This window comes from Coregonus clupeaformis, chromosome 5 (genome assembly GCF_020615455.1).
Source record: "Coregonus clupeaformis isolate EN_2021a chromosome 5, ASM2061545v1, whole genome shotgun sequence".
In the NCBI taxonomy this organism is placed as follows: domain Eukaryota; kingdom Metazoa; phylum Chordata; class Actinopteri; order Salmoniformes; family Salmonidae; genus Coregonus; species Coregonus clupeaformis.
This window is the reverse complement of record NC_059196.1, coordinates 33793614-33807104: the sequence shown is the minus strand read 5'-3', so window position 1 is coordinate 33807104 and position 13491 is coordinate 33793614. Positions and strand designations below refer to the sequence as shown.

The 13491-nt window shown below is 45.7% G+C and overlaps 1 pseudogene; it reads right to left on the bottom strand.

Moving 5' to 3' along the window:
• Positions 1-774: 774 nt before the first annotated feature.
• Positions 775-12493, bottom strand: LOC121567001 (annotated as a pseudogene).
• Between the last annotated feature and the right edge of the window lie 998 nt (positions 12494-13491).

Sequence of the window (13491 nt, the reverse complement as noted above, 5' to 3'; positions counted from 1 at the left end):
ATGAGCAACAGCTGCCTCTGATTGGGAACCACACCGGCCAACATAGATCCACACATACTAGATCGACAACATAGAATATACACAACAAAGATATACACACCCTGATTCAACATATACGAGTCCCCTGAGTCAGGGCGTGACAGTACCCCCCCCAAAAGGTGCGGACTCCGACCGCACAACCTTCACTTAACAGGGTAGGGGCCGGGTGGGCATTCCGCCTCAGAGGCGGATCCGGCTCCGGGCGTGACGACCTCATACTCTCCGCCTCCCTGTTGCACCCCTGGTCTGGTCTGGACCTCGGTGCGCTGCTTCTCCTCTCCTTCCTCCCACGATACGCCAGGCCCTGTCTGGACCCTGGTGTGGGAGACCCCGAACCTGGAGAAGGGCTGACGTCATGGTCTGGACTGGAGCCGCTGACCGGAGCTGGACTGGGCACCGGTGGAGCGGACTGCTCTGGCTCCGGAGTGGAGCCGCTGACCGGAGCTGGATCAGGCACCGGTGGAGCGGACTGCTCTGGCTCCGGAGTGGAGCCGCTGACCGGAGCTGGATCAGGCACCGGTGGAGCGGACTGCTCTGGCTCCGGAGTGGAGCCGCTGACCGGAGCTGGATCAGGCACCGGTGGAGCGGACTGCTCTGGCTCCGGAGTGGAGCAGCTGACCGGTGCCGGACCAGGCACCGGTGGAATGGGCACGGGCCATGCCGGACTGGACAAACGCACCACTGGTCTGGTGCGAGGAGTAGGCACGGGCCGGACCTGACTAGGAACACGCACCACTGGCTTGGTGCGAGGGGCAGGAACGGGCCGGGCCCGGACTGGCGACACGCACCACTGCCCTTCTTGGCTGCAGCGGGGGAGGCCTCGGGCCTGGCCGCGCTCTGTTTAGCAACGCCCCCGGTACCTGCGGCTTCTGAGGAGAGAAGACACAACACAGTCAGTCAAGAACATCTATGAGATGGGTCTTATCGTCTAGCTCAGATGTTTCCAAAGCCACATTTCCACATTTCTGTGTGTATGTAACTATGCATTTTCCTTACCCTGCGTGTTGGTCAGACCTCTCTGTCTGTGCAGGTAGGTGGAGCAGTCTTTCTGGAAGGTTCTGGCATTGCAGAGTTCCTTACAGCGGGTAAGGAAGGCTTGCTTCTCCTTGTGTGTGTGCACTGCCAACACCTGCTTGGTCAGCCCCAGCTTCTTATAGGCCTCCTTCTCCTGGGTGGGCAGAGATACCACACTGACTGGCAGCGCTGGGGGGGGCGGGACTCTCAGCAATCTCTGGAGATAACAATCACAGGAAACAGCCAATTAGAATGAAACCTAACATTTACATTACATTTTAGTCATTTAGCAGACGCTCTTATCCAGAGCGACTTACATTATCTTTTTATTTTTCATACTGGCCCCCCGTGGGAATCGAACCCACAACCCTGGCGTTGCAAACGCCATGCTCTACATCCCTGCCGGCCATTCCCTCCCCTACCCTGGACGACGCTGGGCCAATTGTGCGCCGCCCCATAACACAGTGTGTGTGCGTGTGTGTGTGTGTATGCTCACCAGATTCTGGCTGGGGTTTCTTGTCTCCTACATGGACGATGGTGCTGCTGTAGCTACACAGGCTGGTGATTGACACCACGCTCTCAACCTTGCTGGGCAGGGCCAGGGGCCCTCCCACCACCGGGGCGGCGCCAGAGGGAGACTTCTTAGGGGCCTTCATAGACAGTCCTGGATCTGGAGGACAGAGGGTGGAGAAGGCACTGCTGTTCGTTATGCTCACACATCAAGCTTTAGAGTGATTATTTCTATGGGATGTTTGGGAGTGTGATGGAGATATTGTATATACACCTTGTGAGACCTACATAGTGGTCTCTGAGTCCTTCTTGTCCTCGTCAGAGTTAGAGGATGTGGTGTTGGAGAACTGGTACTTCTTCACCGTGACGGGGGTGATACAGCTCTTCAGATACCTGATGACACTGTCCAGACAGCTGATCTGCTGGTAGGAGTAGACAGTCTGGTCGCTACAGGTGACCTCCTCCACACTGGCAGCAGCAGTAGCAGTACTGTCCTTGACCAGCAGAGGGGGCACCGCTGAGTCCTTCAGAAACACCACAAGACTCTTCAGCTGCTGAGCTCCTGCTGAAGACACACGTCTGTTAGCAAACACACACTCTCACAGGCATGTGCATATACATACACACACAAGATCAAAAACGTCAATATTTTCCAACACACACCATTTACTGTCTGTGGTTTTCATGGATTCAGGTTTGGAGGGAGAGGGGTAGGGAGAGTAGACCTGCTGGTCCTGACTCTTCAACATATGTACCCCTTTACAGATCTCCTGGAATGTCCTCTGTAAGACACATACATGCAGATAGAGAGATGGCGTGAGTGGGGAAGAGAGACAGAGCAAGTGATCGAGCGAAGAAAATGATGAGATAATGATTTAGAATACTGAAGACAACCAGGGAAGAAATGCAGAGAGTGGCATCAACTCACCGGCTTGGATTTGCCTGGCTCCTCAACCACATTCCTGTTCTCAAAGGCGTTCCCATTGGTCTCGCTAGGCAACCCCACACTCAGCAGCTGCTCGTGGGAACCGTTGCTGCCATGGCTACCATAACCACTGGAGCCCATGTTGTGGACCGGCTGTAGGAGGAAAAGTGTTGTTATAGAAACACACAGAGGATAGTGGCATGTGAGAAATAATGTGAATTGTAAGGTGTGTGTGTGTGTGTGTGTGTGTGTCTGTGTGTGCTGACCTGCAGCAGCAGCCTGTGGATCTGCTCAGGGATCTCCTGGATGTCAGAGTCCATTAAATTCCCCTCTGTGACGGCAGGAACTGCAAACACGTCTTCATTTACTGGACCCCTGAAACATCAGATACACAATGTCTAATTACATTTCATAAACACTGATGCATAACTGACACTCCAGTGATGCCTCACTGGCCTGATATATTTTTTATGTGTCACTACCGACCATTTGAGTGTGTGTGTGACTCACATGCAGACTTTGTGCCTGCCGATGACAAAGGAGACCTTGCGGCTCCAGGGTTTGACGAAGCTGGACCAGCTGGTATCTATAGTGACATACTCGCCGTTCCGCGCACAGAACCGGATAGAGTGGTCAAAAGGCTGGCCCATGTACTGCAGAACTGTTAGATAGACAGACAGAAAGAGAGAGAGAGCGGGTGTAGGAGTGTGTAATTGGATGCTTTCTACCTCTGTATGTTTTTGGCTACATAATAGGGTTGGGTCAATTTATTTTCAACTCTTATTTAAATAGACTCCAGTCCTTCTCCTCTTAAATGTGCTGCTCGGTCATTCACACATTGAGTCTAGACTTACTTTAGTTATATAGTGTATCTGTTTTGAAAGTAATCCTAATCAATCAATCAGATCGGTCTGAATCAAAGAGAGTCTCACTCTTGCGGTGGGTGGCCAGCATGAGTGGCCGGTCACTGGGGTGAAGGTGCAGCAGAACAAGGGTTCCGATCAGGTCCTGGGGGTGGTACGCCAATAATGGAACAGCCCTGATGGAGACACCAGATGTTACGGTTAAATGATCACAAACAACATCCGTACACATTATTACAGAGATCAAGAACAGAGACACTAGAAGTTAAAGATGCACATCAGCCTCACACCCAAACAGATGGGGTGTTGTGAATGACTGTTTATGACTGTTCCTCTCTTAACCAGCTTCACCTGGAATGCTTTTCCAACAGTCTTGAAGGAGTTCCCACATATGCTGAGCACTTGTTGGCTGCTTTTCCTTCACTCTGCGGTCCGACTCATCCCAAACCATCTCAATTGGGTTGAGGTCGGGTGATTGTGGAGGCCAGGTCATCTGATGCAGCACTCCATCATTTACATTACATTTAAGTTATTTAGCAGACGCTCTTACAAATTGGTCCATCACTCTCCTTCTTGGTCAAATAGCCCTTACACAGCCTGAAGGTGTGTTAGGTCATTGTCCTGTTGAAAAACAAATGATAGTCCCACTAAGCGCAAACCAGATGGGATGGCGTATCACTGCAGAATGCTGTGGTAACCATGCTAAGTGTGGCTTGAAATCAAAATAAATCACTGACAGTGTCACCAGCAAAGCACCACCACACCATCACACTTCCTCCTCTATGCTTCACGGTGGGAACCACACATGCAGAGATCATCCGTTCACCTACTCTGCGTCTCACAAATTTGGACTCATCAGACCAAAGGACAGATTTCCACTGGTCTAATGTCCATTGCTCGTGTTTCTTGGCCCAAGCAAGTCTCTTCTTCTTATTGGTGTCCTTTAGTAGTGGTTTCTTTGCTGCAATTCGACCATGAAGGCCTGATTCACGCAGTCTCCTCTGAACAGTTGATGTTGAGATGTGTCTGTTACTTGAACTCTGTGAAGCATTTATTTGGGCTGCAATTTCTGAGGCTGGTAACTCTAATGAACTTATCCTCTGCAGCAGAGGTAACTCTGGGTCTTCCTTTCCTGTGGCGGTCCTCATGAGAGCCAGTTTTATCATAGCGCTTGATGGTTTTTGCGACTGTACTTGAAGAAACTTTAAAAGTTATTGAAATGTTTCCGCATTGACTGACCTTCATGTCTTAAAGTAATGATGGACTGTCATTTCTCTTTGCTTATTTGAGCTGTTCTTGCCATAATATGGACTTGGTCTTTTACCAAATAGGTATATCTTCTGTATACCAACCCTACCTTGTCACAACACAACTGATTGGCTCAATACATTAAGAAGGAAAGAAATTCCACAAATTAACTTTTAACAAGGCACACCTGTTAATTGAAATGCATTCCAGGTGACTACCTCATGAAGCTGGTTGAGGGAATGCCAAGAGTGTGCAAAGCTGTCATCAAGGCAAAGGGTGGCTACTTTGAAGAATCTCAAATATAAAATATATTTTGATTTGTTGAACACTTTTTTGGTTACTACATGATTCCTTATGTGTTATTTCATAGTTTTGATGTTTCACTATTATTCTACAATGTAGAAAATAGTAAAAATAAAGAAAAACCCTGGAATGAGTAGGTGTGTCCAAACTTTTGACTGGTACTGTATATATATACACACATACATACATACACACACACCAACGCTACCTCCCCCTGTTCAACACTAAATTGCTTCTTTACATCACACAGAGCACCTTAGTAGAGTCCCTGACCACTAGGTGGTGATAAAAGTCCAAAGCTGACTCCCTCATCCCCCTTCACATCCCTCCTCTCTCCATACCACTCTAATTCCCCCACCCGTGTCTGTCTCCCTCTCCCCCCTCCTCTGAGTCAGACTGTTAGAGCAGGAAACCATCGATCATAGTTCTATCTACATCTCACTCACCTGATGCGGCAGAAGAAGGATTTTTCCAGCATGTACTCTGTGGAAGACGATTCTGAGAGAGAGAGAGAGAGAGAGAGAGAGAGAGAGAGAGAGAGAGAGAGAGAGAGAGAGAGAGAGAGAGAGAGAGAGAGAGAGAGAGAGAGAGAGAGAGAGAGAGAGAGAGAGAGGATGAATATATATCCAATCAGCCAGATGAATCCAGTTGAGTGTATTTCAAACAGCCTACCTGCTGCTCATCAATATCCACAGGATATGAGTGTAGATGTGATTCCTCATGCGTATGCGTGTGTACTGTAGTAACTGCTTGTATCGTTGAGTGCGTAGAAGGGAAGAGATACAGTTGAAGTCGGAAGTTTACATACACCTTAGCCAAATACATTTCAACTCAGTTTTTCACAATTCCTGACATTTAATCTTAGTAAAAATTCCCTGTCTTAGGTCAGTTAGGATCACCACTTATTTTTATTTTAAGAATGTGAAATGTCAGAATAACAGCAGAGAGAATGATTTATTTCAGCTTTTTTTCTTTCATCACATCCCCAGTGGGTCAGAAGTTTACATACACTCAATTAGTATTTGGTAGCATTGCCATGAATTGTTTAACTTGGGTCAAACGTTTCGGGTAGACTTCCACAAGCTTCCCACAATAAGTTGGGTGAAGTTTGGCCCATTCCTCCTGACAGAGCTGGTGTAAATGAGTCAGGTTTGTAGGCCTCCTTGCTCACACACGCCTTTTCAGTTCTGCCCACACATTTTCTATAGGATTGAGGTCAGGGCTTTGTGATGGCCACCCCAATACCTTGACTTTGTTGTCCTTAAGCCATTTTGCCACAACTTTGGAAGTATGCTTGGGGTCATTGTCCATTTGGAAGACCCATTTGCGATCAAGATTTAACTTCCTGACTGATGTCTTGAGATGTTGCTTAAATATATCCACATAATTTTCCTTCCTCATGATGCCATCTATTTTGTGAAGTGCACCAGTCCCTCCTGCAGCAAAGCACCCCCACAGCATGATGTTGCCACCCCCGTGCTTCACGGTTGGGATGGTGTTCTTCGGCTTGAAAGCTACCCCCTTTTTCCTCCAAACATAACAATGGTCATTATCGCCAAACAGTTATATTTTTGTTTCATCAGACCAGAGGACATTTCTCCAAAAAGTACGATTTCTGTCCCCATGTGCTGTATGCAAACCGTAGTCTTGCTTTTTTATGGCGGTTTTGGAGCAGTGGCTTCTTCCTTGCTGAGCGGCCTTTCAGGTTATGTCGATATAGGACTTGTTTTACTGTGGATATAGATACTTTTGTACCTGTTTCCTCCAGCATCTTCACAGGGTCCTTTGCTGTTGTTCTGGGATTGATTTGCACTTTTTGCACCAAAGTACGTTCATCTCTAGGAGACAGAACGCATCTCCTTCCTGAGTGGTATGACGGCTGCGTGGTTCCATGGTGTTTATACTTGCGTACCATTGTTTGTACAGATGAACGTGGTACCTTCAGGCGTTTGGAAATTGCTCCCAAGGATGAACCAGACTTGTGGAGGTCTACAATTTTCTTTCTGAGGTCTTGGCTGATTTCTTTTGATTTTCCCATGATGTCAAGCAAAGAGGCACTGAGTTTGAAGGTAGGCCTTGAAATATATCCACAGGTACACCTCCAATTGACTCAAATGATGTCAATTAGCCTATCAAAAGCTTCTAAAGCCAAGACATCATTTTCTGAAATGTTCCAAGCTGTTTAAAGGCACAGTCAACGTAGTGTATGTAAACTTCTGACCCACTGGAATTGTGATACAGTGAATTATAAGTGAAATAATCTGTTTGTAAACAATTGTTGGAAAAATTACTTGTGTCATGCACAAAGTAGATGTCCTAAGCGACTTGCCAAAACTATAGTTGTTTAACAAGAAATTTGTGGAGTGGTTGAAAAACGAGTTTTAATGACTCCAACCTAAGTGTATGTAAACTTCCGACTTCAACTGTACGTCTGCGTGAGTAGAAGGGTGATAGGTACCTGTTCCAGTACACATGCTCCAGGAGGGCAGGCGGTAGGGTGTGGTGAAGCTGTAGAACACACTGACATCCTGAGGGGTCAGGAACTCTACAAACTTAGCGTCGGTGAACCCCTCCCGTTGGCAATGCAAGATGGTTGCCGCCTGGTCCGAGATGTACACTATCTTCCCTGTGATGAGAAAGACAGCCACGGCAAAAATATCCTATTGGACAAAACAAAAACATATTAAAGATCAAATAAAATCAAATGTATTGGTCACATACACATGGTTAGCAGATGTTATTGCGAGTGTAGCGAAATGCTTGTGCTTCTAGTTCCGACAGTGCAACAATATCTAGCAAGTAATATCTAACAGTTCTACAACAAAAACCTAATACACAAAAATCTAAGTAAAGGAATGGAATAAGGATATACAGTGGGGAAAAAAAGTATTTAGTCAGCCACCAATTATGCAAGTTCTCCCACTTAAAAAGATGAGAGAGGCCTGTAATTTTCATCATAGGTACACGTCAACTATGACAGACAAAATGAGAAAAAAAATTCCAGAAAATCACATTGTAGGATTTTTTATGAATTTATTTGCAAATTATGGTGGAAAATAAGTATTTGGTCAATAACAAAAGTTTCTCAATACTTTGTTATATACCCTTTGTTGGCAATGACACAGGTCAAACGTTTTCTGTAAGTCTTCACAAGGTTTTCACACACTGTTGCTGGTATTTTGACCCATTCCTCCATGCAGATCTCCTCTAGAGCAGTGATGTTTTGGGGCTGTCGCTGAGCAACACAGACTTTCAACTCCCTCCAAAGATTTTCTATGGGGTTGAGATCTGGAGACTGGCTAGGCCACTCCAGGACCTTGAAATGCTTCTTACGAAGCCACTCCTTCGTTGCCCGGGCGGTGTGTTTGGGATCATTGTCATGCTGAAAGACCCAGCCACGATTCATCTTCAATGCCCTTGCTGATGGAAGGAGGTTTTCACTCAAAATCTCACGATACATGGCCCCATTCATTCTTTCCTTTACACGGATCAGTCGTCCTGGTCCCTTTGCAGAAAAACAGCCCCAAAGCATGATGTTTCCACCCCCATGCTTCACAGTAGGTATGGTGTTCTTTGGATGCAACTCAGCATTCTTTGTCCTCCAAACACGACGAGTTGAGTTTTTACCAAAAAGTTCTATTTTGGTTTCATCTGACCATATGACATTCTCCCAATCCTCTCCTGGATCATCCAAATGCACTCTAGCAAACTTCAGACGGGCCTGGACATGTACTGGCTTAAGCAGGGGGACACGTCTTGTACTGCAGGATTTGAGTCCCTGGCGGCGTAGTGTGTTACTGATGGTAGGCTTTGTTACTTTGGTCCCAGCTCTCTGCAGGTCATTCACTAGGTCCCCCCGTGTGGTTCTGGGATTTATGCTCACCGTTCTTGTGATCATTTTGACCCCACGGGGTGAGATCTTGCGTGGAGCCCCAGATCGAGGGAGATTATCAGTGGTCTTGTATGTCTTCCATTTCCTAATAATTGCTCCCACAGTTGATTTCTTCAAACCAAGCTGCTTACCTATTGCAGATTCAGTCTTCCCAGCCTGGTGCAGGTCTACAATTTTGTTTCTGGTGTCCTTTGACAGCTCTTTGGTCTTGGCCATAGTGGAGTTTGGAGTGTGACTGTTTGAGGTTGTGGACAGGTGTCTTTTTTACTGATAACAAGTTCAAACAGGTGCCATTAATACAGGTAACGAGTGGAGGACAGAGGAGCCTCTTAAAGAAGAAGTTACAGGTCTGTGAGAGCCAGAAATCTTGCTTGTTTGTAGGTGACCAAATACTTATTTTCCACCATAATTTGCAAATAAATTCATTAAAAATCCTACAATGTGATTTTCTGGATTTTTTTTTCTCAATTTGTCTGTCATAGTTGACGTGTACCTATGATGAAAATTACAGGCCTCTCTAATTTTTTTAAGTGGGAGAACTTGCACAATTGGTGGCTGACTAAATACTTTTTTTCCCCACTGTATAAATATATGGATGAGCAATGTCATTATCATTATCAGAGTGGCATAGTCTAAGATGCAATAGATAGTATAGAATACAGTATATACATATGAGATGTGTAATGCAAAATATGTAAACATTAAAGTGGCATTATTAAAGTGACTAGTGTTCCATTTATTAAAGTGGCCAGTGATTTTCAAGTCTGTATGTAGGCAGCAGCCTCTCTGTGCTAGTGATGGCTGTTTAACAGTCTGATGGCCTTGAGATAGAAGCTGTTTTTCAGTCTCTCGGTCCCAGCTTTGATGCACCTGTACTGTCCTCGCCTTCTGGATGATAGCGGGGTGAACAGGCAGTGGCTCGGGTGATAGTTGTCCTTGATTATCTATTTGGCCTTCCTGTGACATCGGGTGTTGTAGGTGTCCTGGAGGGCAGGTAGTTTGCCCCCGGTGATGCGTTGTGCAGACCGCACCACCCTCTGGAGAGCCCTGCGGTTGTGGGTTGTGCAGTTGCCGTACCAGGCGGTGATACAGCCCAACAGGATTCTCCATATTGTGCATCTGTAAAAGTTTGTGAGGGTTTTAGGTGACAGGCCAAATTTCTTCAGCCTCCTGAGGTTGAAGAGGTACTGTTGCTCCTTCTTCACCACACTGTCTGTGTGGGTGGACCATTTCAGTTTGTCAGTGATATGTACGCCGAGGAACTTAAAACTTTCCAAGTTCTCATTTTACATTTACATTTTAGTCATTTAGCAGACGCTCTTATCCAGAGCGACTTACAGTTAGTCAGTGCATAAATTTTCATACTGGCCCCCCGTGGGAAACGAACCCACAACCCTGGCGTTGCAAGCGCCATGCTCTACCAACTGAGCTACAGGGGACTATTCTCCACTGCTGTCCCGTCGATGTGGATAGGGGGGTACTCCCTCTGCTGTTTCCTGAAGTCCACAATCATCTCCTTTGTTTTTTTGACGTTGAGTGAGAGGTTATTTTTCTGACACCACACTCCGAGAGCCCTCACCTCCTCCCTGTAGGCTGTCTCATCGTTGTTGGTAATCAAGCCTACTACTGTTTTGTCGTCTGCAAACTTGATGATTGAGTTGGAGGCGTGCATGGCAACGATTGAGAATCAATTTAAAAATATCCTGAACCTGGTCATAACATTGCATTCATTGTACTGTAATTGTAAAAATGTGCTATTGGCAAAAAAAACACCCAGTCACCCAGTAAAATACTACTTGAGTAAAAGTCTAAAAGTATTTGGTTTTAAATATACTTAAGTATCAAAAGTAAATGTAGCTGCTAAAATATACTGAAGTATCAAAAGTAAAAGTAAAAGTACAAATAATTAAACATTCCTTATATTAAGCAAACCAGGCACAATTTTCTTTATTTATTTATTTACGGCAAGGCACTTAACCCTATTTTCTCTGGATAAGAGCGTCTGCTAAATGACTAAAACGTAAATGTAAAATGTTAACCTCAGACGTTATTTTCTGCGTTTATCCCAAACCCTATTCTTTCCACATCAATTTTCCCCATAGGAATGGCTGCACAAACCAGAGGTAACTTAATTATTTCCGCTTCCTGTTCACCCAGAGATGGGCGTCAACTTCCCATTGTAAAGGAACTTCCTCTGCTATGTGGTCCCTTCCTGAACCCCTTCTGTTCTGTCAGACCATGTCGACAGACCATCTTTGCATTTGATGAATCAATTACCCAACTAGCTCAGTGAGAGGTACCTGGTAAACCACCTCTGTTTACTCCACTGCCAAGCTTGCAGATGTTCTGTGATAAAGTTATAGCGTCATCATCATCGCCATGGATACGGGTGCCAGAGAGAGGCGATTACACAACAGCTGACCTTCCATCTCTTCAGTCCAATAAGCCAAGACGGAGAAACCACAGTTACATCAGTTGCTCCAGCGGTACTGAACAGATCATTATGACATCCTTGACCAAAAAGATACAATGTATCTGCAAAATTGTCTATTGTAGAAAAAATTGTGGCTTGAACCAATCACATAAGAGCCCTGTGAGACGTGCCTATGATAAGAGGTACTGCCATGACCAGCCAGGGGACACAGCTATATGCACAATTGTCTGTTGCATAACATATTGTAGCCCAAACCAATCACATAAGACCCCTATGAGATCACAGGTACCGCCATGACCAGCCAGGGGACACAGCTACAGCCTTCGTATGATGGACATCTCTGTTCCTGGAGAGAAGTAGTGGTGGGGCCCCTGCTCTTCTCTGTGTCTGGTGCTCTCTAATGGAATACAACAATGACTTAGTCACTGCAAAATGACCCTCCATTACCAGCAGAACACCTCACTGCACTACCTCGAATTACCTAACAAAGCATACTTCCATTATATATCAGGGTATTTCCACCCGTGGAGGTGGTGGGGAGACACTAGTGATGAAAAAAAATATATATATAGATACAATTACATATCGCAATATTATATTTGGAAGATATTATATCAATATTTGGTAGCGATACTATAGGTAGAGTTAGCTAGCACTAGTCGGCTGTACCGGCACCAAAACTCTGGTATTTTTCATCTTATAGCTTGTTCTCCATCTTCTTTTTAAATAGTGAGCCAACATCTTTTCAGCCCTTTTATTTCCCTGTCTAATCAAAACTCATTTTCTCATGCTCTCGTCTCTCTGCAGCAGACATGGTGAGCAATATGTTTGGAACATCAAATCGTGATAATATCGGATCGTATGGTCCCTAGCAATTTCCAGCCCTAGGATACATTATATTAACCATAATGCACTGGGACAGCAAGAACTCACTTCTTGTTGCTCCCAGATGACTCCATCAGGGCAGAGTCTTTTGCAGAACTGCCGTTGGAGCTGCCCACTGACTCGTTGCCATGGGACTCGTTGCCATGGGACTCATTGCCGTGAGACTCGTTACAGTGGGATTCGGTCCCGCTCCCGGAGCCGCCCATCTCCACGTCCTCGTGCAGCTCTGTGTGCGGTCGCTTCCTGTCGTTGTGGGGCGAGCCGGGAGAGGTCGATTGATCGTGGCTGCTGTCACTCCCCTCGGAAGCCAATCCCAGCTCAGGTTCTAGTTCGGCCCTGCCCTCTCCCCCGAAGCCGGCCATGTAGTGCAGTTGGGACATTGATCCACAGGGGGAGCCACCCTCCTCTTCGGTCCTCTGGAGAATCAGCCAGAAAGGTATTAAAATGGTCCTGATCAGGAAAACCAGAGCTGTCATCAGGAGAATCAGTCAGAAAGGCATTAAAATGGCCCTGATCAGGAAAACTAGAGGTGTCATCAGGAGAATCAGTCAGCAAGGAATTAAAATGGCCCTGATCAGAAAAACTCAATACATACACAGTCGAAGCCTCAGTCTACCCTTGAAGGCCATTGAAGAGTCTAAGGGGCCTGGTCTTTCCAGGCTAGGAAAAGATGATATACTGTTTGCTTATTCAATGTTTATTTTATTACCATTCCCTGCCCTTTCCAACCAGACTAAGTCTCAGACCGGGTTCGATCCAGTTCAACCATTTCTAAAGAGAGGTCCTAAAGGTGAGACAAGATCTATCCTGTTACATACACACTAACACACATATACATCACCCACGCACTCTCACACACATTTCCGAGACTTCATTTGAATGTGAAATATGACATAGCTAGCTGCATGAAGAGAATTCTGGTCTGACATTCAGTTTAATTACCCCAACCTTACATTACATACATTAACCAGCTAGACATTAGAGCATACGTAGATGCCGGTATAACAATAGACCTTTGAAACATTACAAAACAGAGAAACATAAAACACCTTCCAAAACACAATACAACTGGGAAATCTCAGACTTCAGTGAGTTCAAGACAACTGGGAACTCTGAAAGAAATGAGCTCCGACTGGGAAAAAAACTTTTTGAACGGTCATCCAACTCGGAATTCCAAGTCGGGAACTCGGGCCTCTTTCTAGAGCTCCAACCTAAAGATCACTGACGTCATGATTCTACCTTGTTTTTTTCAGAGTTCCCAGTTGTCTTAAAAGCACCATAAATCCAGAGAATGCCAGACTTTGATGACAACGTTTGATGACAAATGCCACCTTCCTGTTCAAGTGAGCACAGCACAACAAGGTGAGTCCAAAAATGT